The sequence below is a fragment of the Megalobrama amblycephala genome, linkage group LG13 (assembly GCF_018812025.1).
Source record: "Megalobrama amblycephala isolate DHTTF-2021 linkage group LG13, ASM1881202v1, whole genome shotgun sequence".
NCBI lineage: Eukaryota > Metazoa > Chordata > Actinopteri > Cypriniformes > Xenocyprididae > Megalobrama > Megalobrama amblycephala.
The window spans coordinates 28,858,182-28,886,137 of NC_063056.1; the positions used below are offsets into that span (position 1 = coordinate 28,858,182).

The window sequence follows — 27,956 nt, forward strand, 5'->3', positions numbered from 1 at the left end:
CGTGGTCAGGAACTGTTATAATATTACTGCATTGGAAACAGCGATTGAAAATCTTGAAGTTATTGTGCGCGCTCTTGTTATTGTTAGTAATGAAGCGTATTAATGAATTCAGAACAAATACGATGACAATATATTGACATTACATGCGAAATGTGTCGTTAAAATCGCTGCTCCACGCTGACAGTTAAGAAATAGGAGAGGCGATGATGCATTAATACGTCTTTTAAGTGCATTGGTCTGTCCCACATTACTCCAGTCTAATTAAAAACCAGTATATCACTGTGTTAAATAAAATTGGACCCAGGGTTATCCTGATTTCCATATGCAGATCTATCTCCGCCGGCTGCAGCTTTGGCCATCACCATGCATACATTTAAAAGCATCTTTCCAGATCCCGCATCTGAATGCAGATATCTCGATTTGATAATCCTTTATTCGACGCTCAGGTCTTATCGGCTAGTATTACATACGGATGTGTGTACGGTTTGTCTGGATGTTTTGGTAAAAGCAACATATGTCGTCCGACTTTCGCTTTTTAGCCATTATACCTACGACAATACGACAAAAAACACACTTTTAAAGGAACTGGTGTAATTCTGCTGCCCCTTCGTATCCAAATTATTGTTGCGTCTTGCAGTACGTAAGTGGATTTGTGCAGCTCAGCGCGCGCACGGACAGAAGGTAAGAAAAACAATTAAAGTCATGTTGACTCTAACCATTGTTTTCGCTGACCGAGAGGGAGGAGAGATCTCTCTAAAACGCTGTCCATCCTCTCTGAATGTGATTTTGTCATGTGTCTAAGAACAGGACACTGAAATGGGTGTCATTTGCATTATTTTCATATTTTAAATACACTTGCATGCATGCATAGGCAAGAAAAGAAATATAAAGAGAGGTTGTGTCTCAAAACCTAGCAAGCCCCCTACTTAGACAGCTTTGAAAATGCTGTCCAGATTGACAGATTTTCAGACACTCAAAATGTTCAAGGTACTTCCATTTTGCGGCAATTTATTTTAGTAAAGTGATTAGGTTATCCTAGAGACTGCCGCCGTCTGTCTCAATCTATTAGCTCTGAATAATTTACGTCCTTAATTTGTGAATGAAATGATGTTCCTATGTAATCAGAGCACGAAGACGTGTCAGGCAATATGCTGATTAGCGTGCATGAACTCACTGCATTTGTAAAGATGAGATGAGCTAGTCTTTATATGTTGCAACATATAGGGAGACATATTTCTTCTTATTATCAACAGGTACGACCCTTTTGAAAACAGAGAATAGTTTAAGGGCAAATGCAAAGTATTAATGCAAATAGGCTAGAAAATCATGCCAGCTTGAAGGGCATCCTATGGCTATTTAAAACAATTAATTTATGTTAAACTACTTATTTAACCTTTTTAATTCAGTTTCATGAAGTGCAAAAAACAGTTTTTTTTAGTTAACAATTAAAAGGCAAGGGACATACATTAATTTATTGCTATTTTCTAATGTAATAGTACTGTAATTGCACCATATATTTATTTTTTCCTGAAATACTTCTTTTATTTTCAGTTTTACAGTTTTTACTTTTTATTAAAAAACATATGTAGGCTAACAGATATCAACATTTACCTCAAGGTGAGTGAAATTCTCACTATGCTGCCATACTTTTAGATAAATATAGTGAGTAGTTACAGGCCCCCCCCCCCCTTTTTTTTTATTTATTTATTTATTTATTTTTTTTAGAAATTGGACCCATTGCCCCATGTGTCCCCCAGAATAAGAAAAAGAAACATTAATGTTAAGTATAAAACAAGTACTTGACAGAATACATCCCTGACTCTAATAGGTCTACAATAAGCGTACCTTTAAAGTGACATACAGTTAAAGCTCCATAATGAGTAATATTTCACTCCTTATTGGGTTCCTTCCAAAAAAAGATTCCACTATTGTACTTCAAAACGTTCCCGTCTCTTTTATCTGAAGGTGCCCCCCATGGCTTCGTCTTGATCAATTAAACTGCTGAAAGGCCCTTTCCCTCAGCCTTTTCAGCACAGCGCTTTAGAGAAATATAAAGTTATCAGTCGTCCTAAGCGATATGAGGGGAAAAAATAAGTAGTTTGTCTATAAAAATGTGGAGGTGCTTTATCAGAGTCCCTGTAGGCCTCGGGGCCCTTGTGCTGGATGTTTGCTCTGTGGAATGGATCATCTGTATGGCAGACCCCTGGCCCCCTCCTTCCCCACTTCCTCAGGCCGAGCAGCTTAGTGTGAATACGTCCTGGCTTTACCAAAAGATTGACTGTGCGATTTTGAGGAGCAAAGAAAGTCCATCCATATTGAAGTGCATGAGAACAGAAATACTAGTACAGTACAGTATTTTGGATGTGCTCTTTCAAATCATGGTTGTTGTCAACCAGACCATTTGAGTATTCCAAAATCAATCCATAGATGAATCTTATTAATGTCTTTGTTATAATGTTAGACAGGAAAACAGTAGAGCTAAATATTCCTCTAACTTCATTTTAAATGTTCAGTCTGTGCTTCCTGAACTCTGTGCAAAGAATATAGTCGAGCCCTGCAGATGGCGAGTGAAGGTAAAGTTAGATAAATGCATCGTTTGCATGCCAAGAGCAACTAGCGTTAGCACTGTGTCTTATTGCTGAAGACATTTGCATCGAAACCTGTAGATAGAGTGTGTAGGAAGAGATAGTGTGGGTGGTTGTTATTCGTTTCTGTCAGAGAACAGTGACCTAAGGTGATGGACTTCAGGATTTTTCTGCTGTGGCGGACAGGTAATGTTTGTATGAAAGATACTTAACATATCTTAGCAGGGAAAACTTTCAGATCAGTTTGTGAAGCGGAATTAATTTGTAAAATGTGCAGTCAGTGTAACAGTATAATTTTTGTATATTTTGGATATAGTCAATATTACATGTGTAGTGGCCAAACCCTGTATTTTTTTGTATTTTATTTTATTTAAAAGTCAGTACATTGAAATTGCGCTGTTTGATATGTTTTCCTTTCAAAGCAGTGAAATTAAACATTATTTGCATTTATTTAACATTGTTTTATGTTAGAAATTAAAAAAGAAAGTGTACACTGAACTTGAATTGTTTTTTGGTATTGTATTTAATTAATGTCATTCTGGAACATCACAAAATATAAATAAATATGGTTTTTTTTTTGTTGTTTTTTTTGTTTTTTAGGTAAACAGACAGATTTTAAAATTATAAAAAAGTAATTAAACCTTCCTTATTCTGAAAGTAAATTTAAAGCCTGTCCTTAATTAGTTAGATTATTATTAAATAGCAATTTAAATATTTGTTAATGCTGTGATTTACTTTCTCAGTATTTAATTACTGTTATCATTTTTAATAATATTGCTACAAGTATTTGTTTATTACTGCCAACACACCATCATCCCTACCATTTGCATTCATATCTGCATGTTACTAGCAAATATCTCTCTTTCCTCTCTTTATTTTGCTAAAACATCCTCTTTTAATTCAGAATGTTACTCTTGCTCCTTTGTTCCTCTGTTTATTATACTGGGCTTTACATGAAATATGCATGAAACACAAATGGACTCTCCAGTTCGTAAGCATTTTCATAAGTGAATGCCCAGTGCAGATATTCATGTAGACAGACAAACTCTCACTTTTCAAACCATGGTTCTGGTTTTGTTGCCTGTTAACTCAAGAGTGTTTCAAGAGCAGAGTATTGAAACCTGTAGACTAAAACAATTCAGACACTGAATTGGGTCGCTTTGTATTATATCGCTTGTCTGTTAAACCTGTTTGATTGCTGTTTTTTTCCCCCTCGAAATGTGGTGTCCTGAACGTGTTTATTTGATGCAATTTTGTTACGGGCCCATCTTTTCCCATTTCATTTCTTAACTTTTAATGTATTTCCTTTTTTGAAGACACTATACCTTACAAACTGAGGACACCTTATATAATAACAATTAAATCAGTCTTTTATTATTTATTATTTTAATCAATACTTTTTTGTATCGTTGTTTATTTTATTATATGAATGGTTGTCTGTTAATTAATTCCCTACAAGCTTAAAAAAGTCTTTAATGAAGATTTTAGAAATATTGAGAAAACTAATGGGAAATATACTTCAACCTATAGGCCAAAACATGAATGCTCATGGTTCCTATCATATTGCTTGTCAGTTTTCCAGTTAGATTTTTGTTCTCTATTCAGAAATTGTGAGACGGTCCACAGTTTGAGAAACCCTGGTGTAAAATTGTAGGTATTTGAATTCTTTCATGATGCCCGTCTAGTTGGCCCACATTAGTGACAAATGTATTTTCCAACCTGTTAAAATGTCATATTAAGACTGAGCTTAAGCAGGATATATTCTTGAAATAATACGACTCAATTTCAACGGGGCAGCTAGTAGGACTGTACTTTTTGTTCAGACCCAGCGGTGATACCCCCCTTCAACCAATCAATGCATTTCAACCAGTCATCAGTCCTTTTGAACTGCTGAAAGGCTTCAGTAAATGTATGTATTTAAGAAAGAGTACAAGCAGCTCTTAATTGATACCATTGTGTATAGCAGGGCATGGATTGGAGAGGCCTGCTGTGCTGTTGTGGCTGCCCACACACTGCTGCAGTGGCGCGGTTTGGCCGCCGGAGGGCAGCGCGGGACCGAAACCAAGTGCCAGAGGAGGGAAGGAAAGGCGGTCGCGAGATCGCTGGCCGTGCAACACGGACTACAGTTCATCTCACGGGTCAGCGCATATTTTAAACAGCCTTTATTACCCTAACCCAGACCCCCGTTTCCCCCCTCCCGTTTCTAAATCCGTTTACTGAGGGTCTTTTATAAGCAGAAATGTGAAAAGTGCTGACTGCTATTCCCATTTTGAGGATATCTGACTTCATCAAATTACAGTTGGGTTTTTGAATATTTCATATTTGATCAAAAGCCCTTTACAAGAGGCACACACACACGGGCCCACATGGGGCACGATCAATTTTTAAAACTCCAATCATTATGCACACATTGACCCACAATGCCCACTTTAATTCAGCTATTTATTAAGAAACCTTTGCACCTTTTTCACTTGTATTATTTCAAAGGGCTTTAATTAAAACCTTGGTATATAGTGTGTAGCATTAGCCTATTGTGCTATAAGTTTGGGGCTTGCGTGTAAACCGATTCATGGGCTCGTGTTGCTATCGAACTGCACAACGCTGCCATTCCCCTTTTAACCCCCCATCTAAAACACTTTAAAATGGCCAGCCTAGAACGATGGCCAATATTGGCCTTGGCTGTACCTTGAATAATGAATAATTCATCTGTTTGACCTTTAGCTGAAGTTTATTGGAGGGTGAAGGCGTCCTGCTGGCCTGCCTGCTGCCTGGCTCAGCTTGAGCTCTGTTTCCCCTCTCAGTCATGTCCCCTTCGATATCCTCGCCTTTTCTCGCTGTCGCCAAATGAGGTGCGAGGACACAAGATGTCTTGACCATCAAAGTTCCTCGGCGTGTCTCGGTCTTATGTTTTGACTTGTTTTGAAGGTCAGGTTTGTTACGTCCACCTATATTAAACGTAACCTCTGAACCACCGTAGAGCTCGCTTGGTATCGTGGTATCTTCCACCTCCTGTACGTCTCAAACATATTGTATGTAAACGTAAATCCAGTGTGCAGAATGACAGTGAGTGATTGCTCTGAATTGGTTGTGCGTTTGTAGAACTACATTCATTTTCAATTAATCCTCTGTACCAGCGCCCCATCAGTCCCTTGAGCTCTTTCGCAAAGAAATGGCTGACTGGACTGTTTCACCTGTCGCCTTAGGCTGGTGCTAAATGTCATTGACATTAAATTTCCTTTGTTGAGTTTGATTTAATTGTGTCACTGGTGATTTTTGTCCTCAACTGGCCAAATATGTCAAGTTCTGCTCGTTCCATTTCCCTTAGCTTATGTTCTCAAATGGTTTATGTCTGCTCATCCTGTTTTGAAATATTAACATGTCCTTCACGGCTAAGACTGTGGGATTGAGTGGTTATCAAATGGATTCGTTCGAAATCTCTATATATTGATACTTTGTTTGAAAACATTTGCATCTGAAAGGTTTTATCCCTCAAGCATCCCCAAGGACACCATTAAGGATAATTTGTTTGCTTTTTCTTTATTATCCAGTCCAGAAATACCCATCCATGTATTCAAATAAAGAAAAAAGAAGTTAGAGTTAAAGGTAGACTTTAAGATGTAGAAGACTTTGAGTTTGAATAGGTTGAAAAAGTTGCAACAGTTCTCTGGAATACCCATTCATTTTCTCAGTAGGGGAATTTATCTTTAACCATATAAACCTTAAAAAACAAACTTACTCTGAGCTACAAGGTTGTTAATTAATGGAATATGATATCAGCCCACATTAACTTATTTTTAAAATCATGTTTAACAGTCTTATTTTCTCCACCAATTATAGAATCCTGACAAGCAAATTGTCATATATATGCATATCTTAAATCCACATCTAAAAATCAATAGTTTTATATTCTTTCATCATTTTTAATTTGACTTTGTCATTCGCAGTGCATCAGGGGACTGTAGTTGTTTCCTTCATTGAAGCTGTTAACTATGTAAGTTTGCACCCTCTAGCAGTTTAAAAACAAAACTACATACATTTTGCAGAAGAACATTGTTTTGGTTGTGCTTTGGCTCTGTGTGATTTGGTCAACCTACTGCTCATTAAAATCATTTTGGATGTATATCAGATACAATATATGACAAATTTTCTAGAGGAAAAAAAATCTCTCAACTAATGCTGTAAACTACACATGGGAGTCAGTTGGTACTACATTACTATAATATTGAAGGTTAAAATGTAACTCATTTATATACAAACACTTAAATTACACTCAATGATGTTTTTTTATTTAATAAATAAAGTTATATTTCTACTCCAATTCATTTTTTTTTTTTTTTTGAAATATAAACATTTAAATTGTGGCTGTCATGATTTATTCAAATGCATTACATATTAAAGAACATTAAAAATTATAATGAATATGTAACGGTGCATATATTTATCAGAACACTCCTCTCTAGAGTTCATTTTTCTAGCTGACTAATGATTTTATGGTCTCGGAATATGGTTTTTCTGAGGTAACGTTGGTTGCGGTTGAAACACTAATTGAGCTATTACATGAGACATGATATGGATTTCAGTAAGTTGTACTGTATCTTTTAACATACCTTTAGATGTTTATTCTTGTTTATTTCACGCTGTAACTGGTGTTAAAGCGGGGGAGAGGATGTTCACATGCGCTCCTTGTTGCCGCTTCTCTTTAACTGAAGCGCTACAGCGATCTGTCACGCCACATTAAACAGAGCCATTAAACAGCGTATTTATTTTTTGAATTTCATAATAAGATGGATGTGATTTGAAATCTGAGACTTTGCTTCATATAAAAAGTAACAAAGCACAAAGATTATTGTGATTTATTGGATGGGAGGCGCACTACATGTTCTGTTCATTTATCAACTGAAAACAGGATAGACTAATCGATTCTAGGGATTTAAGAATCGATATTGGTTCGTAAAAATAAGAATCGATTAAAATCGAGAAATCGATATTTTTTTTACCCAGCCCTACTTTACAATGTACTCTGTTAGAGAGCTACATATGGCAATTTATCTGTTCAATACCTTACTCGCCTGTCAAGTGATAAAAATGGCATTTCTGCGTCGCTTTTACAACATTTCCAATCCCTCAGTTCTCGCCATATCCGAAAAGCCAAGCCAATGTTGATTTTCGTTTTACTACAAGCTCTGTCGCATTCTCTTTTTGCAGCATACTCTGCTCTGTTCGGTGTTTGTTTAAAACGAGTGATTCCCCAGAGGTTCGAGATTTATTGTGCTCAATGTCAATCTTTCTCGCTCATTGTGACAACTAACCTATGCCATTCCCACAGCATAAATGCATCAAAGTAGCCGGAGCAACTTTTCTCTATTTACAGATATGACGAGACATGCATGTACACAATTTCCCATGAAAACCATCCCACTGGGTCTAAAATATAATCACTAGACTTACCATAGTGAATTAATGATGCATTGACTCATTATTTAAAAGTTACATAGTGTAACTTTGTGTTTTTGTCAAATTTTCAAATACTTTTTTGCCTCAAATTAAAGTTTGTAATGTTGTGATTCACCTCATAGCAGGTTAGTTTGGTTCATGGCTTATAACTCTTTAACAAAGACTTTTAAAAAATCCCTATGGGAAAAATACTTCCAGAATCAAGGCTGCTGAAAAAAAAAGTGGGCTGTCAGATGCGGTCACAGTACCTGTATGCAACAAAGTTATCGATTTCGATGACTTCAGAGGACTTAAGTATTAATATTACACATTTTTTTTTGCAGTGATGCTGGTTGACTGATTGTTTTGTACATTGTAGTAGACTTTTTTTATCAGAAGCTTGAAGATAGGCCTAATATGGGTAATATCATAAAATACTTAAACTTAAATTTTGCATGTCTACTTATTTATTTGTATATTTGATGAGTAGCTGTGTAAAAAGTGGGATAGATTTAGAGTCAGCCTTAGAGTCTTACTTGAGATCCATGTAAAAAGAAAAAATTGCAGCTTTCTTTGACATATGCTGCATTACATATGCCATGAATATCTTCTCACATTCATATGGGATTGACCAGCTGTGCCACAGGAAGAAAGATCATTTCTTGTCGTAATAGAGGGATTTTGCAGAAAGCGTCCATAGCATATATAGGCTGTACCGCCTTAAAGCTGCCACCCCTCTGTGAAGCAAATCTTCACCCATCTTGCTAACATCCTCTCCCCATGTAGTCGACCAAAGCACTTTGCACTTAACGTCTGCCTCACACCTTTCAACGACGTCATGTGCATTTGAAGGTCATTACAATATGTTTGTGTTCTCAGTTATGGGCTGAAGCTTCTGTCATAGTGTGCCTGCTTTTATTTTATGTGATTTATTATGTTCTCTGTGACATTATGTCACCATTTCCAGCCTCTTCAGTCCCATCATAAAAGGTCACTGATGAATCTCTTCGTCTGCAAGGGCGATATTAAAATCTCAGAACGTAACCGCTTACACGCTGGCAGGCTAAATGAAAACCCCACTGAAACCTGCTGACGCAAAGCTTAAATAAACAGGTGTAGACAGAGGAGAGTTTGTTTATATGAAGTTTTTCTATGTAGTCTGAGACTTGTATCGTACTGTAATGCAATCTGTGTGTAGTTGTTGGTGCGTGTTATGAGTCGGTAATCGTCCTACAGTGTGGTAATGAGTGTCCAGGCACATGTCAGGAAGTGTTCCAGAGGTTGTTTGTGCATTGTTGGGTTGAAATGGGATCTGTGTGTTGTGTGAGAATTGTGGGCATGAGCACGCAGATGCACGTCAGACAGATAATGGTGGCTATTATGGGTTTGAGGTTTCATTTGAAGTGCCAGGAAAATATCTGACACCTTTGCAGCGCAGACGTACACATGCTCGCTTGTGCACACTGCGACCTCTGGTGAACGTGAGAGCCAGTGGTTATTGAGACCTCTGCACGTGCTCCAATTCATTAGACGCAAACCCCCACAATGGGCTAGTAAAGTGCTATGAGAGGTTAGTGTTTGTGTTATTTATTTAGTGTGCATCTTTGCAATTGTTTTTGAGTGAAAATAGTGAAAAGTCCACTTACAATGGAAGGCTGCGAGGCAAGGCATTGCAGCGGAATAAGTGTATTTTTATCCCCATTGTGAAAGTATACCACGAGACTTAAATATTATACATGTTAACACAAAACTAGTGTGAAAGAATCACTTACCCACCTTGCCTCTGTTTACTATTTAAATGGGAAAACAGAAAATCACACTTAGAGTATGTTATTACATAATAAAAGTTACTAAAACTGAAAAACTCTACTAGGACAAAAGTCCCACCACTAAAAGAATGATATAGACAGCTTTACAGCTCAAACAAAACATTTTGTACAGATGAATTTGTTAAATTTCTTTAACAAAATTATGAGCTTCACATTGTCCTTGCCCCATAGACTTCCATAATAAGTGCATCACTACAAATGTGATTTGCATGTTTTTACAAGTGGAAATTATTATCTGTGGTAATCAACAGCATGTCAGAGATGCTGTTTATTAAACTTTATTGAAAGCGAAACATTACTTTTAAGAGGCAAAATGTTTTATCTTATTTCATTTTGATAAAGGACAGTTTGTTTTAAGAAAAAGGATAAAGAATGAATGACAGCAAGCAAATGAATGGTATTTTCTCTAAGTTTATTTTGAAACTGATAAACCTGTCTTTTGAGTATAGAGAGGGCTGAAAGTGTGTGTGTGTGTGTTCCTGGTAAACCCTTCAAAGATGACAATATCTGAAATCCTTGTCCTTGGGGATATTTTTGGACCAAAAATGGAAAATGGCTTATAAACCACACTAAGTGATGTGTTTTGAAAATGTAAAAATAAAGTTTTCTGTGATGGGCAGGGTTAAGGGATAGAATATACGGGTTGTACAGTATAAAAATCACAATGTCTATGGAATGTCCTCATAAAACATGAAATCCCAACATGTGTGTGTTTGTGGTGTTTACACTGTGGGATAGAGGTCTTTCCTTTGGTGAAGGGTCTGACTGAAATCCTGTCACACCTCTGATATGTAACCATGTTTCCGGATTAGCATATCATTAGCTTATCATTACCATGGCATTTCCTCAGCACAGTTTTGGTTAGTGTGTATGGACAAGGTATCACCCAATCAAGAGGTTCACCTCTCCACACACCTGTCTTTTACATGTCTTTGATCCTGAAAAAATCCATGATATCAGTATTGTTTTTGTTTTTAGGCTTTTAGCCAAGTTACTGCTGTTGAATCTAAAAGATGACAAATTAAGTTCTTAGAGGATATTTTTTATTATTATAAATATAAATAAATAATTATAATATATATCACCTGATATTAGATATTTCACTGATTCATTGATATTTAATTTATATTATTAGATATTTAATTAAGGTTCACATTTAGATTATGTTTGCTGTAATCTAACATGCTTAAAGGGTTAGTTCACCCAAAAATTAAAATTCTGTCATTAATTACTCACCCTCATGTCGTTCCAAAAGCGTAAGACTTTCGTTCATCTTCGGAACACAAATGAAGATCTTTTTGATAAAATCTAAGACATTTCTGTCGCTCCATAGACAGCTACGCAACTGCCACTTTGACGCTTCAAAAAGATCATAAAGAGATCGTAAAACTAATCCATATGAATAGAGCGGTTTCGTTCAAATTTTCTAAAGAGACTGATCACTTTATATGATGAACAGATTGAATTTAGGCTTTTATTCACATATAAACATTCATCAACTCACACATCAGTTGTGGTAGACAGAAGCTCAAGCATGTTCACTTGACGTCCGAGAACCAATGAGGTTCATTCTCATGTGTTACTCAGCACATTTGAGCTTCCATAAGAGGTTTGTTTTCACGCGTCAAGCAGATTCGGCTGAGCTTCTGTTTATGTTCGCTGATCAATGATCTTCATTTGTGTCCCGAAGATGAATCGAAGTCTTACGGGTTTGGAACGAAATGATTTTGAGCAAAGTCCCTTTAAGACAAGTCATTTCACTCGGCGGCCATCTTTGAAACGCCTCTCGGGCATCCTGGGCATCATGCAATCTCTTTGAATGGGGAAACATCAAATTCTCCAAAACTGTTCGCCAACCTTACGATTAAATTTCATATTTGAAATCACCAATGAAATCTAACAACAACCAGCTCATAAATTTAGTTTCTAAACGCTCGAATCATGACAAAAAAAAATGTATTTTTCAGGCTGGATCAAGCTAATGCGCATGCGCAGACCTAAATGCGCGTCTCTTCGGAGGCGCGCGTCTGACTGTTTCTATAGAAACCGGTGATTCTAACGGCCGCTGAAGTGACGCGATGACTTTACCAGTCGGCGATTGGCTCTTATTTAGAAGGCGGGACTTATTCCGCCATATTGCGCGTTACACTTTCTCCCATTCAAAACAATACGAGTGACACGTCTTGTGTTATTCTATAGTCTTTGTTTTGAGTAATGACAGAATTTTCATTTTTTTTGAGTGAACTAACCCTTTAAAGTTATTTAAACACTAAAAACACTAACAATTATTATTATTAATAATAATAAATTAATAATGCTAAATATAATCTTTAGCAAATCTGTAAATTTTCCATGCTGTACAATATATATTTTGCAATACCTGAGTTCACTTGTAGCATTTGAAACAATTGATTTTTAATGTATTTAATATATCTGCCATTACTGCTTATATTACAATTGGCTTATCTGTATCGTACAGGACTGGGATAGTAATGTATTGCTGCATCCATATTCACACATACATCGACGTTTACAAATTTTTGTTCAATTAAAAGTTCTCCTAAATCATAAACCCCACCTGCTTCCATCTGACTTTTATTTGTTTATTTATCTTATTTTATTAAATTTACTTGTGAAGGAACTGATTTTGTGTGGTTTTGCCAGACTGTGACATTTTTTTTGTTTATATATAGTCTGACAAAACCACTCTCTCTCTCTATATTGTTTTTTTTAAAGAGGGCTTGTCAAACAGACAACTTTGTTTCTTGGAAATTCATCGATACAGGGACGAGAACTGCACTTGTTAAACCATTACACAGGATCTTTAATGACAGCCCCCTTCTTAGGATTTTTGTTTGTGAATAAAAAAAAAAGAATTAAAAGAACATCAGTGCTGGCATGAAAGCACAATTACGTCCACCGCCTCTACCATGTGCTGTTTGTGTGAGTGTAATTTGCGTCCTCTGTGTTTTCGTAGTTTATAGAGATAGTTTTTCAGTCTGTGGTTGAGATATGATCTGCCAATCTGTGTTTCGATTCTCACATCTGTTTTGGCTATTTCCATTCTCCAGCTTCCCCATTTATCTTGGATACGCCTGTCCTTTTTATCTGATATTAAGTGTTAATGTGCATTTGAAACTTTTCCCCTCTTTATTTATTTTTTATTTTTTTCCCCAGGAACATTTCAATCAGTTCTGTCCAACGTATGAACGTCCCACTGTCAGCCTTTTTAGATTCACATAATATCCCATCAAATGCAGGGCAAATGTTGTGAATGCTCTGGTGGATGTCAGGCGCTGTAAGTATACAGTACATTTGGAGTGAAAGATTGGGAGTGTGTGCGTATATGTGTGTGTAATCATGTGGACACACGGCAATGCTCTAATGGTAGTGAGGGAGCTTGTGTTCTATTACAGAGAGCTGTGTGATAGATACGGCTGTGCCATTTACTGTGCAGTGGAGATGGAGACAGGTTTAGGCCAGGGCAGAATGGAGGGAGGGAACGCCATTACACACACACACACACACACACACACACACACACACTGTGGTGTTTAGCCTCTCTCTCTTTAGCTCTGTCTGTTGTTTTCTGTATTTCCATTTTTTTTTTTATTTCTCCCCTCGATGTACTTGCTGTTTCTTCCCGTCGCGTTCTTCCAGAGAAGGATTGAGGTGAAAAAGTGCTGAGGGCAACGCTCCGACTGAGGCTACGGAGAGACAGAAACATGTCTACATCTCTGTAGGCAGGAGAGATAGAGATAGATTTATAGACAGAGAGAATGAAAGAATGTGTGAGTGAATGAGCGAGCAAGAGAGAGAGAGGAAAGGGAGAGAGCTGATGCTGTATGCTCTCTGCAGGGTGAGATGATGTATGACTGGAAAGGCCACATGTTGGCCGTGTGATGGATTAAAGCACTTTGTAGGAAAATTACCGAGAGCGCCTCGCCACCCCCAAGTCCTGTCTTTAATAAAACTCTACACACACGTACACACACACATACACATACATACATATATGCAGAATGAAAGAAAGTGTGTAGTCCAGATAAACACATCTGGACTCAGGTAATGCATGTTAATCTACATAAATTTACAGTCTTTTGTTCAGCATTTAATTCAATACACCTGAGCACCAGAAGAAAAGACCTTGAATAATATAGTAGTGGTGGAAAAAATAGGCTGGTTTATAAAGATTTAAAGATTTATAAAGATTTGAGAATATAATATGTGGTTAAAGTCTACTTGAAATAGCACCCGCAACTCATTTGACTTCTGTATTGTGGTGTATTTATGAGTTAAACAGGATGCTCAATGAAAAAAAAGTTAGGATGGGACTCGATTTTAACTATCAGGAATTTATTGGATATTGAAAAGTGGGTGTTTTTTATTCCAGAATGGAACCAGACCTAAATGTGAATTTGCAGTCGATTGTGGAGGAGGCATCCCAACCTATCCTACAGGTAATGCTTATTTTTAAATGAAATCTATTGTTATTTGCTATTATTGTCATAACCATTATTATAGTAATATTAAAGGGTTAATTTACCCAAAAATGAAATTTCTGTCATTAAGTACTCACCCTCATGTCATTCCACATCTGTAAGACCTTTGTTCATCTCCGGAACACAAATTTAGATATTTTTGATGAAATCTGGGAGGTTTTTTCCCCCCATAGAAAGCAATGTAATTACCACATTCAAGGTCCATAAAAGTAGTAAAGACATCATTAAAATAGTCAACATTACTACAGTGGTTCAACCTTAATGTTATTAAATGATGAGAATACTTTTTGTGCACAAAAACAAAACAAAAATAACGACTTTATTCAACAATTTCTTCTCTCCCCTGTCAGTCTCCTATGCTGTTTACGTTGCTGTGGTTTGATTCGAATTGTTGGACCAAAATAACAAAGTTATGTCTTTTTTGGTCTCACACAAAGCAAGCATATGGATGACTCACGTCCTCTCACCTCCGTGGATGAAAAAGAAAATCGTACAGGTTGGAAGTAAAGGTATAAAATGGAAGTAAATTAATCAGATTAACCAGTAAAACATTAACCAGTAGCCTGCATGGCCTATGTGAAATAAAAAAATAGTTTTGATAAATCATGCACAATAAGACATGGCTCAATAGTAAATGGGATCAGTTTTGATTTCATGTTTACTATGGTTTGTGATGATGTTGTGGAAGTTGTTGGCTGATACGAAGGCTCCATGTGGTGGGTAGGAATTTAATTGGTCAGGGTTAGAGCCCTATAGCAAAGTTCTCATTTCAGTTCACCTCCTGCTAAAGAATCATATGAATATTCAATGAAAGATTGAGACGAGACAAACAGCAACAGAGAGACAGAGGTTGAGGCAGGAGGCAAAGACCAAAAGGGCTTCATCGTTAGGCTTCCCTTTTGCCCTCAACAGAGCTGTACATCAGGCTAACAATTCATCATCATCATCATCCCTCACTAACCACCACAAAAACATTAGGGCTCTCAATTAGGTTGTATACATTTACACCATTTTTTAAATAAACACCCTGATGCCTAATTTATATAATGGAATCAAACCATTGTGATAACAAGTAGTATTTTTTTATAATTTTAAAATGTTCCTTGAGGTTCACTTATAATGTTAAAGTTTTTTGCAACCCCCCGCAATTTTTTTTGCAAACTCTCCTTTACACTGTGCCTCGTTTACAAAACAACCTGCAGTCAAATGCTCCGAACAAACATACAATCCTTCGACACGATTCAGGACACCATTAAAAATAAACCATCCACTTGTTCCTGAAGCTGGGATCTTTCTGAGTTCTTTAAGGCTCCGGTATACTTCAAACAAACTTCTTTTTCGTTCTTCGTTTAGGGGTAAAACGAAGTTCGAAATGTGTGACCAGCGATATACTGTAAACGAACATCTGACGCCGCCCACACTGCTAAGAATGGCGTTTAGATGAATGTGTAATAAAATAAAATAAACACAACAAAAATGAGAAAACGGTAAGCATTTATTATAGAAAGCATAAGAAAAGCGTCTGATCATAACGGCATGGGTATGTTAGCACGAGCTCTGCAAATTAGCACTCGTCACGTCTTCATATAGCACTTTATTCAATAGATTGCTTAAAATCAAGCAGCTTTACAGTATCAAACATGAAAAACAGTGTTAGTGCTTCATTTTTTTTTTACAAGCACAACTTCATTTTGTACTATAAAGCGGCTATCCAGTGTGTTCATGTTCATGTTCTCATCCTCTACAGATCAAATGAGTCAGAGACGCGGTCCACGTGAATGAAGGCGGAGCCTTCCCTAAACTTTTTTATCCCTAAACTTAGTAGCAAAAGTGTTTTGCAGTACAATATAGTACACTGTACACTGTATCAAGCAATTAATTTTTTGGCGCAAGTACAAATATTTAATAAAAAGACAATATTGGGCAGTTTCCTGGACAAGGTTTAAATTAAGACAGGAGTAGGCCTAGTAGGAATAGTTAATCATGGCTTAAAAAATGGCTTTCTGAAACACAAGGGCCATTCATGCCAAAAGAATCAAATGAATCCAATTGTCCGAACAAACAGATTCACTAAAATGACTCAGTTCGGTTGTAAAATAATGAAATATGCTACTGGAAATTTAGTTAAGTTGTTAGCATTACTACTTTGAGTTAGTTACTGCATCTGATACTCTGCAACCTTTTTCGCTAACCTCATGTTTTTCTTCTAATCTTTATCACACAGACATCCTTTTCATATTTCAAACAAAAACAGCTTTATCTCCACCAGATTGTAGGTTCGCAGCACCTCAGCAGCAGCAGGAGTGGCATTAGTACTGCTTGTGTGTGAATGTTTACAGGACGTGTGTGTATTTGTTACTGTGTGCACTGGAGTCCACGGAGCAGCCCCGTCGTACAGGCCGTGGCATCGCCGTTTGTGTCTGTACGTCCCCGAGGGGACATGTGTTCCACATAGTTTATGATTATGGTTTCTGTGGGGGAACAAGATGCGGTGAACTAACATGTGAGTTATACACCAACAGCCACGCTCACAAAAACACAAGAGGTAGGGACCGCACCACAGAGCTCTGCCTCTCCCCTTAGCGAGGTCTGATGTCTTTGTTTATTTTGTTGTTTTTTTTCTCGCACATTCCTTCCCTCCTGTCATCTTTTAGATCTGACAGCGGGAGCAGCTCCTGGCAGCAGCTTGATAGACATGTCAGGAGTGTAAAATACCTGTGTGGTATGAAGCGCTCGCACACACATGCCGAGTTCAGCTGTGCCGGGTTAGAATTATTCATCACAACCCGATCCCTGTTGGTCTGTGAACCGCAGGATAGCTGAAGCATTAACGCTGCCTGACTTCCTTTATATAGTATTCAATTAGCAGGCGGCATTTCAGGATGCTGTATTTAAGACCAATTATTGACTTAAGTGTAGTAACAAAATAGCATTTTTGGGTAGAATTTATAGCGTTGTTTGTGAGCCAGATATTGATTTATTTTTCCAATGGCCTTTTCTTCGTGTTCAGACTGTGTTTTCCTAGAACTTTAGGAAGCAGAAGAGCAGTTCATCTGAGTAATGGATTCAGTTTTTTGTGCAATTCAATTTCTGAGAGTTTGTTCATTCTGCAGAGATACATACTGAAACCAGGTAGTATTTATGGACTTTTTGCCTTTGTCCAACTCAGAAAAGTCAAGAGAGATAGATCAGACTTTACCTGCATTTTTATTTTATTTTAGCTTGAAATGGCACATTTATAAACTTATTAAAATATTTTCTCTGTGGGGTACTTTACTGCTCTAACAAAAAATACTATGCTCCTTGGACAGTACCATGGTCATTTTTGACATGTACTATACCATGGTAATACCATGGTATTTTTTGAGGTTCGTTGGAGTCCCATGTTGATAGCATTGATTATAAATATGGTAATCATTCAGTAGCATGTATTACTGTTATCAATTGTACCAAATTACCACCACTTTGTTTTTTTGTAAGGGTGTTTGCATGGTTTTTGTGAGATGGAGAGAGTGTGGTATGATTTGCAACTTTTTGTACACTCCAGGCATTTATTTTATTTTATTTTATTTTATTTTATTTTATTTTATTTTATTTTATTTTATTTTATTTTATTTTATTTTATTTTATTTTATTTTATTTTATTTTATTTTATTTTATTTTATTTTATTTTATTTTATTTTATTTTATTTTATTTTATTTTATTTTATTTTATTTTATTTTATTTTATTTTATTTTATTTTATTTTATTTTATTTTATTTTATTTTATTTTATTTTATTTTATTTTATTGAAAAGGCAATTTAATTACTGCCATTGCAACAGTAACTCTGTGCTAGTGATGCGGACCTGATTCACTATTGGACACAACTAACATCACGGTGCATCATCTCAAAGTTCACTTCGTCCAAATTTCATAATCCATATACTCCAACATTTGATTTATTGCTAGAGATGGTTGCTAGACCATATGAATATAATTTCCATGGCTACAATAACAACTAACGAAACACTCCTGTAATTAATGTTGTGGGTGCGTTTGCATTGTGTTACACTGATACGCCCATTTACGAGGACGTTCAAGCTGAAATATGATTATCACATTAAACCCAGATATGATTAGTGTGTGTGTTGTGCAGGAGCTGATGGAGATGATCAGTGTTTTGATGGGAGTCTGAGGGGCTGATCCTGACCGAGATTCAGAGACTGAAGGCGTGTGTAATTGATAGTGACAGTCCTCTCCTACATTTAATTGCTGACCATGAATCAGATTACTTCCTCAAACTGCTTTCATTAGCGCTGAGAGATCTGTGGCAACACAGCTCGCACTGGCTTCATATTGGCCTGTGGTGGATGTCTATATGTGGGTGCTTGTGATTCTCAAATGTTGATAGATGTCTTGTTTGATTTGTGACAAAAATGATTATTTTTGGTATTGTAAAGCTAAAAAAAAAAAAAAAAAAAGCTTTTAACATGTTTGCTATTCCTAACACTAGATCTCTTGAAGTGGCAGTTTCAGTTGATTTAAAGCAAAATTGACCTTTTTTACTTTCTTAATGCATCTTTCTAATGCACCAAGCCCCCATTTCATTTCATATTATGACTTTTCTGTACAATCAAAATTTTCTTTTTACTTTACAGAAATATATAATAGGCATATACGTCCGCCCAAATGTAAGAGATATCATTGGCCAATATATGAAATGTTAATGAGGGCTGGAAATGTATCTTTTTTGATGAAGTATAGTTATAGGTATTAATGCTTTCTCTTTGAGGTACTTTACTACACTACCAAAACAGTACAAAGCTTTTTGAACAGTCTTGTAAAGTAGTCTTTTTTCTTTATATACTCTTATGATATCTTTTTTTTCTGTTTATTGGAGTATCATGCATTAAATATGAATATGGTAAGCTTGGCATGGCATGGCTTGGCTTGTTTTACTTTTGGTTTGCTTTTCCACTGCAGTTTAGTACCGCTTCAAAGTATGTGGGATTATAGACTGATATAGTTGAGCCGCCTTTACTGCCGTGGATCCGCTCCTCGGCTACTAATGAGCCTGCACCTCATCTACTGACCACGATACAGTAATTTTTTTTTTCAAGTTGCGTGCGACGGTCGTTTAAAGGAAATAATTTTTAAAGGTGCCCTAGAACTTTTTTTTAAAAGATGTAATATAAGTCTAAGGTGTCCCCTGAATGTGTCTGTGAAGTTTCAGCTCAAAATACCCCATAGATTTTTTTTTATTCATTTTTTTAACTGCCTATTTTGGGGCATAATTAGAAATGAGCCGATTCAGGGTGTGTGGCCCTTTAAATCCCGTGCTCCACGCCCCAAGAGCTCGCGCTTGCCTTAAACAACATAAAAAAAAGTTCGATCAGCTAATATAACCCTCAAAATGGATCTTTACAAAGTGTTTGTCATGCAGCATGTCTAATCGTGTAAGTACAGTGTTTATTTTGATGTTTACATTTGATTCTGAATGAGTTTGAGGCTGTGCTCCGTGGCTAATGGCTAATGCTACACTGTTGGAGAGATTTATAAAGAATGAAGTTGTGTTTATGAATTATACAGACTGCAAGTGTTTAAAAATGAAAATAGTGACGGCTCTTGTCTCCGTGAATACAGTAAGAAACGATGGTAACTTTAACCACATTTAACAGTACATTAGCAACATGCTAACGAAACATTTAGGAAGACAATTTACAAATATCACTAAAAATATCATGTTATCATGAATCATGTCAGTTATTATTGCTTCATCTGCCATTTTTTGCTATTGTCCTTGCTTGCTTACCTAGTCTGTTGATTCATCATTCATTGTGTGCCTATGCATATATGTTCTCTTAAAACAATAAAAATGCAGTTTTCTAGATTAAGGAATCGGCACAGTTTACCCCGACACATCTTACCCCACTCCTACTGTAGTCCTCAGTATACTTTAGTCTATTTTAGTCAGTCATCTCTTCTGTGAGACAGCCTACTGTTACAGCCATTTTTGTGAGGTATACTGTCATCTCTGGGAGATACTTTTACAGTCATTTTGGAGGTACTTTAGTCAGTCATCTCTGGGAAATACTGGAGTCAGTCACGCTGAAATAGTATAATATACTCTGAGGATGACAGGCGTGTCATTGAAGATGACATTTGAGCAAAAACACTTTGAAAGGAAGCCTGTGCTATTAGAATGACTCTCACAGTGGGGTTTATCAGCCGTCTTTGCTGCCAAATGAAAGTGTGTTTCTGTTTGCTGCGAGTTTGTTCACAATTACATACCAACAATGTAAAATAAAGCATGTACGATGATTTTTCAGCCAGACAGCGGGAGTTAAATGGCATTAGTACAGGTTGAATGGAGACAGCCTTGGTTCGGTCCACTAGTGTTAGCATTGCGGCCACATGTAACCAGACTCGGACCCCGTACACAGCATGGGGGAATGTGGTAGAGTTCTCCCTGCCGCTATCCATCAGCGCAGGTCTCGGCTAGCCCGAGCTCGGCTCCCACTGAGCGTAATGGGGTGTAGGAGAGCCCAGGGAGCAGTGTGCGCTGCGCTAGGCTCGGCCCTGGCAGCATTATAAACTTACTGTGTGATTATTGTCAGAGCGGGACTCTACCGCCTGGGGGTCCGCTGTGATGGGTAGTGTGTCAGGGAGGAGAGCGAGAGAGAGAACGCAAACTGAAGGAGAGAGAGGAAGCAAGGGGGAGGGGGAAGATAGATGGTGTGGTAGACAAAGGGAGCTGGAGGAGAGAAATACGATGGAAGAAAAAGGATAGAGAGGGACAAGCAATGGAGAATCAGTTAGAAAGCAACTCTATGGTGAGGGAAAGAAAGAGAGAGAGAGAGGACGGAAATTAGAGAAAATTGTTAAGAGCCTGACTGTGCCAAGATTGTTTTTCCCTTGTTTTTTTTGTTTTTTTTGCCGCCTCTAAACGCCGGAGATGTGGCCTGTCTCTGGCGAGGAGAGGGAACTCAATTTGGGACAATTTACTCTGCAGTCTTCTCGCTGATATACCTTCGGGACAGAGAATAGGGAGCGAATGAAACTGAAGGAAGATAAAATCAGCGAGACACTGACACACACACAAACACACACTCTCGTACCGCACACACGTGGATTTCACTTAGTTAGCTTGAACTCTCCCAGTTGGTCGATATGATTTGGTCTCTATGGCAATGAAAATGAAAAACCTTTGAAAGGGTCAAAGGAAAGCCACTGGATTTGATTTAGCTCCACCTTGAAGATTGATGTGGCTAGACAGGGTGTGTGTGGATGCGTGAGTGTGTCTGCTGTGGATATTTTGCGCCCTGTGTTTGCATGGCACTACCTTTACGCTTCCATTTAACCTTTAACCCCACATTTAATCATACAGGACTGACAAAAATGACCAGCCAAGTGTTGGGGAAGCTACTTGTAATGACACAAGTTACTAAGAAAGTTTATGTTTTACTACCAGATTATATGTAATATCTAATTAATTTAACTTGCATCGCAAAGTTTTTCTCAACATCTGGCAATTTTGGGCCACAAGTTCCTGAACATGAGAACTGAAAACTGGGACATTTTTTTGCACTTACATTCCTGTATAGGCTCTAAAGTAGCCAAGATCGCAAGGGTGGGAGTGTCGACCTTATTTTTCAACGTGGAAGTAAGCTGTTTTCTGTGAATGTGCAAGACTTCTGATTCGTTAGCCGTTATAGGGAAATAATGACAAGAATAACAATTTCTGGCTTCACATATGCTATCAGAAATTTTCTGCTTCCCACTTATGATGTCGTGATTACGAGCTTGTCGCATTCAAGTGCTTTGTTGTTGGAAAGGAAAGGAATCATGGAGGAAAGGAAAGGAATCATGAAGGACACCGGGTTTATTCTTTTCAATTTAGTTGGGAAATCTTACTAAAGCCAAAATGATATTTAGCATCCCATTCACAGCGCAATCTAGACTGTCAGTTTGCTGACGATTTTGGACGTTGCATCAAATACAGGTTATTTTTACTGTTTATAAAACATACAATATGCTTCAAATGGTTATTCGTATATATAAAAATGCACTGTTAATGACAATAGAAGGCAATGTAGCTGTTGTGTAAAACACTAAAAGCAAAAGTGCAGTAAACTGTAAAAATGTTTGCACTACAAACCAGTGTGTTTATAATTGAGGCAATACATTAAAATAATATGGTAATAAATACCAGTTTGCAGTATCATGCAGCATAACAAGCTGTTTTGTACTGCTAAAAATAACTGGAAGTAGATGACACCGGAAGCCAGACCCATTACATTTACAAATGGCCGCTCTTATGTGAAAAATAAGGTGGATTAGGAAAGGCCTTGGGACTCCATTAGGTGAATATTTTTTTAATCGATTCTTTTATGAGCCGTCCGAACATGATGATTCACTTGAATAAATTTAATCTGTTCATCTTTAAAGGCATATGCATACAGATTCACTTTAAAAACATTTTGTCTCAGTACTTTACTCAGAAAGAGTTCTCCAGCACTTCGATTGTTGTTCTGTTAACATGGACTAGACACACGTCTTTGACTGTTGCACCGCTTTTTCAGCTCCTGATACCATGTCGCACCACAGTCCGCCAGAGTAAGGTTCAAAACAGTAGATACTTTTCACTGTCTGAAAGGATCTTATCAACTGCCACGGTACTGAAAAATGTAGTACAGTTAGTACCATAACTAGTGGGTTTAAAGTTTAAAGGAATATATGGATAGTATTTATTTTTTAAAGTGAAATACTGTAAGTATGAAAATGTTTTGTATTTTTTTTTAATTTCAATTCGATTATAACTGCATATGCTCTACAGTATGTCTCACCAGACTGACTGGAGATACGTGTCAGCGGTGAGAGCAGCCCATCTCTGAACTAGCAGTAATAGGTGAGATTGTGCCTCAAAATGTCTCAAAATTTGTACAGAACAACAGAAGCCTTCTTAACATTTCAGTTATCTGCTATTTTAGATTCCACAGCGTCTTTAACATACAATAGAAAAATGTAACAATTATTATATAATAAAAAGCAATATATGTAAATAAATGTAGAAACCATTTGAATGTACATTTACCAACATTATTAAATTGTATAATGCTGTCATTTAGTTTGTATATAGACATAAATTTATCTGTCTCTCTTACCTGCCTGTCTGTCCCTCTAGTTCTGCATGTAGAACATGGTGCTAACAACAATAATGTTAAAGTTTTGATTCCCAGGGAATGCACATGCTGATAAAATGTATAGCTTGAATCTTGCAAATGCATAAATGTAAAATGTTATATCTATCATAAAGTTATTATGAAGCGTTAACAAATATTTTTGTTTTTGGCTTTTAAATGCATACAAAAATGTTACCAAAATATATATATACAGTGATCAGCGTAAATGAGTACACCCCCTTTGAAAAGTAACATTTTAAACAATATCGAACACAAAAACAATTTCCAAAATGTTGACAAGACTAAGTTTTATATAACATCTTTTTAACTTATAACATGAAAGTAAGGTTAATAATATAACTTAGAGAACAAAAGTTCCAGTTATACTCAAATTAGGGTGATGCAAAAATGAGTACACCCCACTGAAAGTCTCTGCAGTAAAGCTAAATTTTAGACTACAAATGTCTAATTTAACAAGAATTCAACCACAGGTGAGTCTAATTATTTATTACACAGGTTTCAGCAGACAGTTGACTAAAAAAGGGTGTTAAAACTCCTTCCCATTTCATGCTGTCAGCAATGGCACCACATGGAAGAGAAATGTCACAAGACCTGAGAAAGAAAATAATTTCTTTACGCCGGAAAGGTGAAGGCTACAAGAAGATCAGCAAAGCTTTACTTATCAGTCAGAATACTGTAGCAAAAGTGGTATAAAAATGTAAAAAAGATGGAGGTCCAGGTCATCCACGGATGTTAACACCTCGACAGGAGCGTCTTCTGGTGAGAAGGGTTGAAGAAAATCGGCATGCAAGTTCACTGCAGTTATCTAAAGAAGTAGAAAGCAAAACTGGGGTGACTATTTCCCTTGACACAATACGGCATACACTGCAGAGGAATGGTATGCATGGGTGCTGTCCATGAAAGAAGCCTCTCCTAAAGCCCAGGCACAAAAAAGCCCACCTAGAGTTTGCCAGGGCCCATGCTGACAAAGATGAAGACTACTGGGACTCTATACTCTGGAGTGATGAGACCAAGATAAATGATTTTGGAACTGATGGCTTCAAAACTGTATGGTGTCGCAAAGGTGAGGAATATAAAGAAAAATGCATGGTGCCTACAGTGAAACATGGTGGTGGCAGTGTCCTTATGTGGGGCTGCATGAGTGCTGCTGGTGTCGGGGAGCTGCATTTCATTGATGGCATCATGAATTCACAGATGTACTGCTCTATACTGAAAGAGAAGATGCTACCATTACTCTGTACCCTTGGTCGTCGTGTCGTGCACTTTTCCAACATGACAATAATCCTAAACACACATCTAAGGCCACTGTTGGATTTCTGAAGAAGAACAGGGTGAAAGTGATTCATTGGCTCCTGATCTGAACCCAATCGAACACCTATGGGGAATTCTGAAGAGACAAGTTGAGCATCGCTCTCCATCCAGCATCCAGTCTCTAAAAGGGGTCATTCTTGAAGAATAGAAAAAGATAGATGTTGCAAAATGTCGCCAGCTTGTTCATTCCATGCCTAGAAGACTTGGTGCTGTCATTAAAAATCATGGAGGCCATACAAAGTACTAGATGTAGTAGTTTTTGTTGTGGGATGTAATCATTTTTGCATCACCCTAATTTGAGTAAAACTGAAAAATGTGTAATCTAAGTTATATTATTAACCTTACTTTCATGTTATAAGTTAAACGGATGTTATATAAAACTTAGTCTTGTCATTGAGATATTGTTTAAAATGTTCCTTTTCAAAGGGGGTGTACTCATTTATGCTGAGCACTGATATATATATATGTATATATATATATATATATATATATATATATATATATATATATATATATATATATATATACACACAGTCAAACCAAAAATTAAATATTTTTACTAGTGGGTGCAGGACACTATAGTTAATTTATGTAAGTGAGGATAGCAAAATAAAGTAAACTGTGACATATTATACCCAATAATTCTTCATACAGTGGAGTAAATCTGATAAAAATGTGGAACCAAAAATTAATCAGACACTTTGACCTGACCATGTTTTGCTTAAGTGTTATCTGACATAATTAAGATTATTTTTTTCTGACACGGTTTAACTCTTGAGATCTTGTCATATTTTATTACCATTTCTTTTAAACTGAATAAACTGAAATAATGAATGAAATTTCAAGGTGTCTGAATAATTATATATATATATATACATATAAGGGCACTGAATATTTTAGCAATGGATGTGCTTGAAAGTTGGACAGTGCGCTCTTTATGCCCGGAGGCTGCTTTAGTATGCAGAGCAGGCTCAATTGATGAGCTATCTCACAACGCCCAGCTACCTCAGACTGCTGACATAGCGCTTCCTCTTTCCCAGCTCTCTCCTTCTCTGGGTGTCTCTCCTGAGCATAGAGATCTGCCTCTTCTCGTCTATAGCGTGCATGAGAGGAGGAGAATGAACAAGTGTGTTTGATCTGGAGAAGGAGAGAGAGGTCAGTATCATAGAAAATGGTATCTGCATGATTTCTAAGAAAAATATGTAGAGATAACCTACAGTACTTGTGTTTATACATTGGTCCAAAAGTCTTTATTTTTTAATAATTTTTATTTAAATTTATATATATATATATATATATATATATATATATATATATATATATATATATATATATATATATATAAACATTTATTTTAAATATAATAAGTTTAAATTAAGTTTCTATGTTATTAATCAAATTTGAGACATGGATCATGTTAACATAGTACAGATCAGGCCAGATACTCTTCCTTACACTAAAGCACAAGCTTCTTTTTGGATTATTGAGAACTTGATTTTCAGGTTTTACACAAACTCGTGGAGTTCATGCAGCTTGGGTGATTCTGTGATTATAGCAAAAATTGGACATACCAAATACCATAATCAGAAAAATAAAAATCTGAAATGAACTTTTCACTCAAAATGTTTAGCTGTTAATTTCATTTTTTCATTAAATAAAAAAAAAAAAAAGCCAAATAGAAGCATTTTCACTAACAGTCTTAGACGTTTGAGCCCCAGTGTGTGCCTGTCAATGTCAGATTAAAATACATAAACAATAAAGAGGGATTATTTTTTCCTAGGGACAGCTGTGCTTGGTTATTTATGAAGGGAGGGTAAAACACAAATTAAAAGGTAGAAACAAAAAGCACACAAATGGTTGAATGATTTGGAATGCTCCAATAAATCAAATCTTGACACATCGAAACAACTTTACACAGAGGTGTGATTTTTAATTTTACGTGGCATGTTTATGCAAATTAGTTTTTTTTTTGTTTTTTTGTAGGGATTCTCATCCAGACCAATGCTGAGCTGACAGGAAGAGAGGAAGCACAGACTGACATGTGTTTAGTGTGTGTGACGATTCTCCCTTCATCCTGTGTGTGTGCGCGTCTGTGTGTGTGTTTGCATGCACACGTGCACACTCTGTGGCACTGAGCCCCCCCTACCCAACCCGCTGCACTGGGAAGTGTTTCCAAGGAAACTGTCACCCATGGCGAGGTCCAGTGAGGGTGAACTGCCTCTTGCATGCATACCTAAATTCAGACCCCTAAAACCTACAACACGCCACCCCAGAGCGACAAACCCACTGAGTCAAAAATCACCCTGAATTAATTGCACTCCGTGTTAACCATTTTATTGCACTGATGTGTTTTTATTCATGTCTTTGAAGTGCAAACTCTAAAAGTCAAACTCAATAGTCTGTATTTTTTATTTTATTGTGCTTTATGTAATGGTTTTTATACTGTACAAACACACATCACACACACACGTTGTTTGAACACTGTTATTGTGCTTTTTCATTCTTGTAAAAATACATTCATTAATATTGTTAAATTATTAATAATAACCTGTGTGTGTGTTTATTAAAGATATAAAAATAACTCGCATTCTAGTATAAATGGCCTACTTTTTATGATTTAACCAGTTCTCTATGGCTAAAAGCAAGTCTTGTTTCACTCAGGAATATTTCACATAGTCCCACTTTATATTAGGTGTCTTTAACTATGTACTTGCATTTAAATTAATCATTTGATACAATGTAATTATGTCAAATGTTTTTACATTTGTAATTTCATATGTAATTATTTTCTGTAATTACATATATAGTTACACTGTTGACCCTTTCCTTACACCTTACACCTGCCCATACCACCAAACCTTATCCTTATCCCACCTCAACAGCATCACAAGTGTTTTGCAAAACAACATGACCACAATAAGTACTTAAGTACATTGTACTTATTTTTTTATATGCAAGTACATACTAGTTAAGGACACCTAATATAAAGTGTTATCTTTCACATTATGGAAGTAAAATGAGTTGTGAAAGCAACTCATATAGCCACAGCAACCCTATAGCTACAGAGTTCTTGATAAGAAGTGTTCCCCCCCTAAATGTAGTGCTGCAAAT

At 36.7% G+C, this 27,956-nt stretch overlaps 1 long non-coding RNA gene across 1 annotated transcript; it reads left to right on the forward strand.

The window, feature by feature from the left end:
* The first annotated feature begins 4,557 nt into the window (after positions 1-4,557).
* LOC125243518 lies at positions 4,558-27,685 on the forward strand. Its single transcript, XR_007179055.1, has 5 exons — positions 4,558-4,723; positions 14,241-14,307; positions 23,168-23,239; positions 25,886-26,000; positions 26,829-27,685. It is a non-coding gene; the product is annotated as an uncharacterized LOC125243518 (long non-coding RNA).
* Positions 27,686-27,956: the final 271 nt, after the last annotated feature.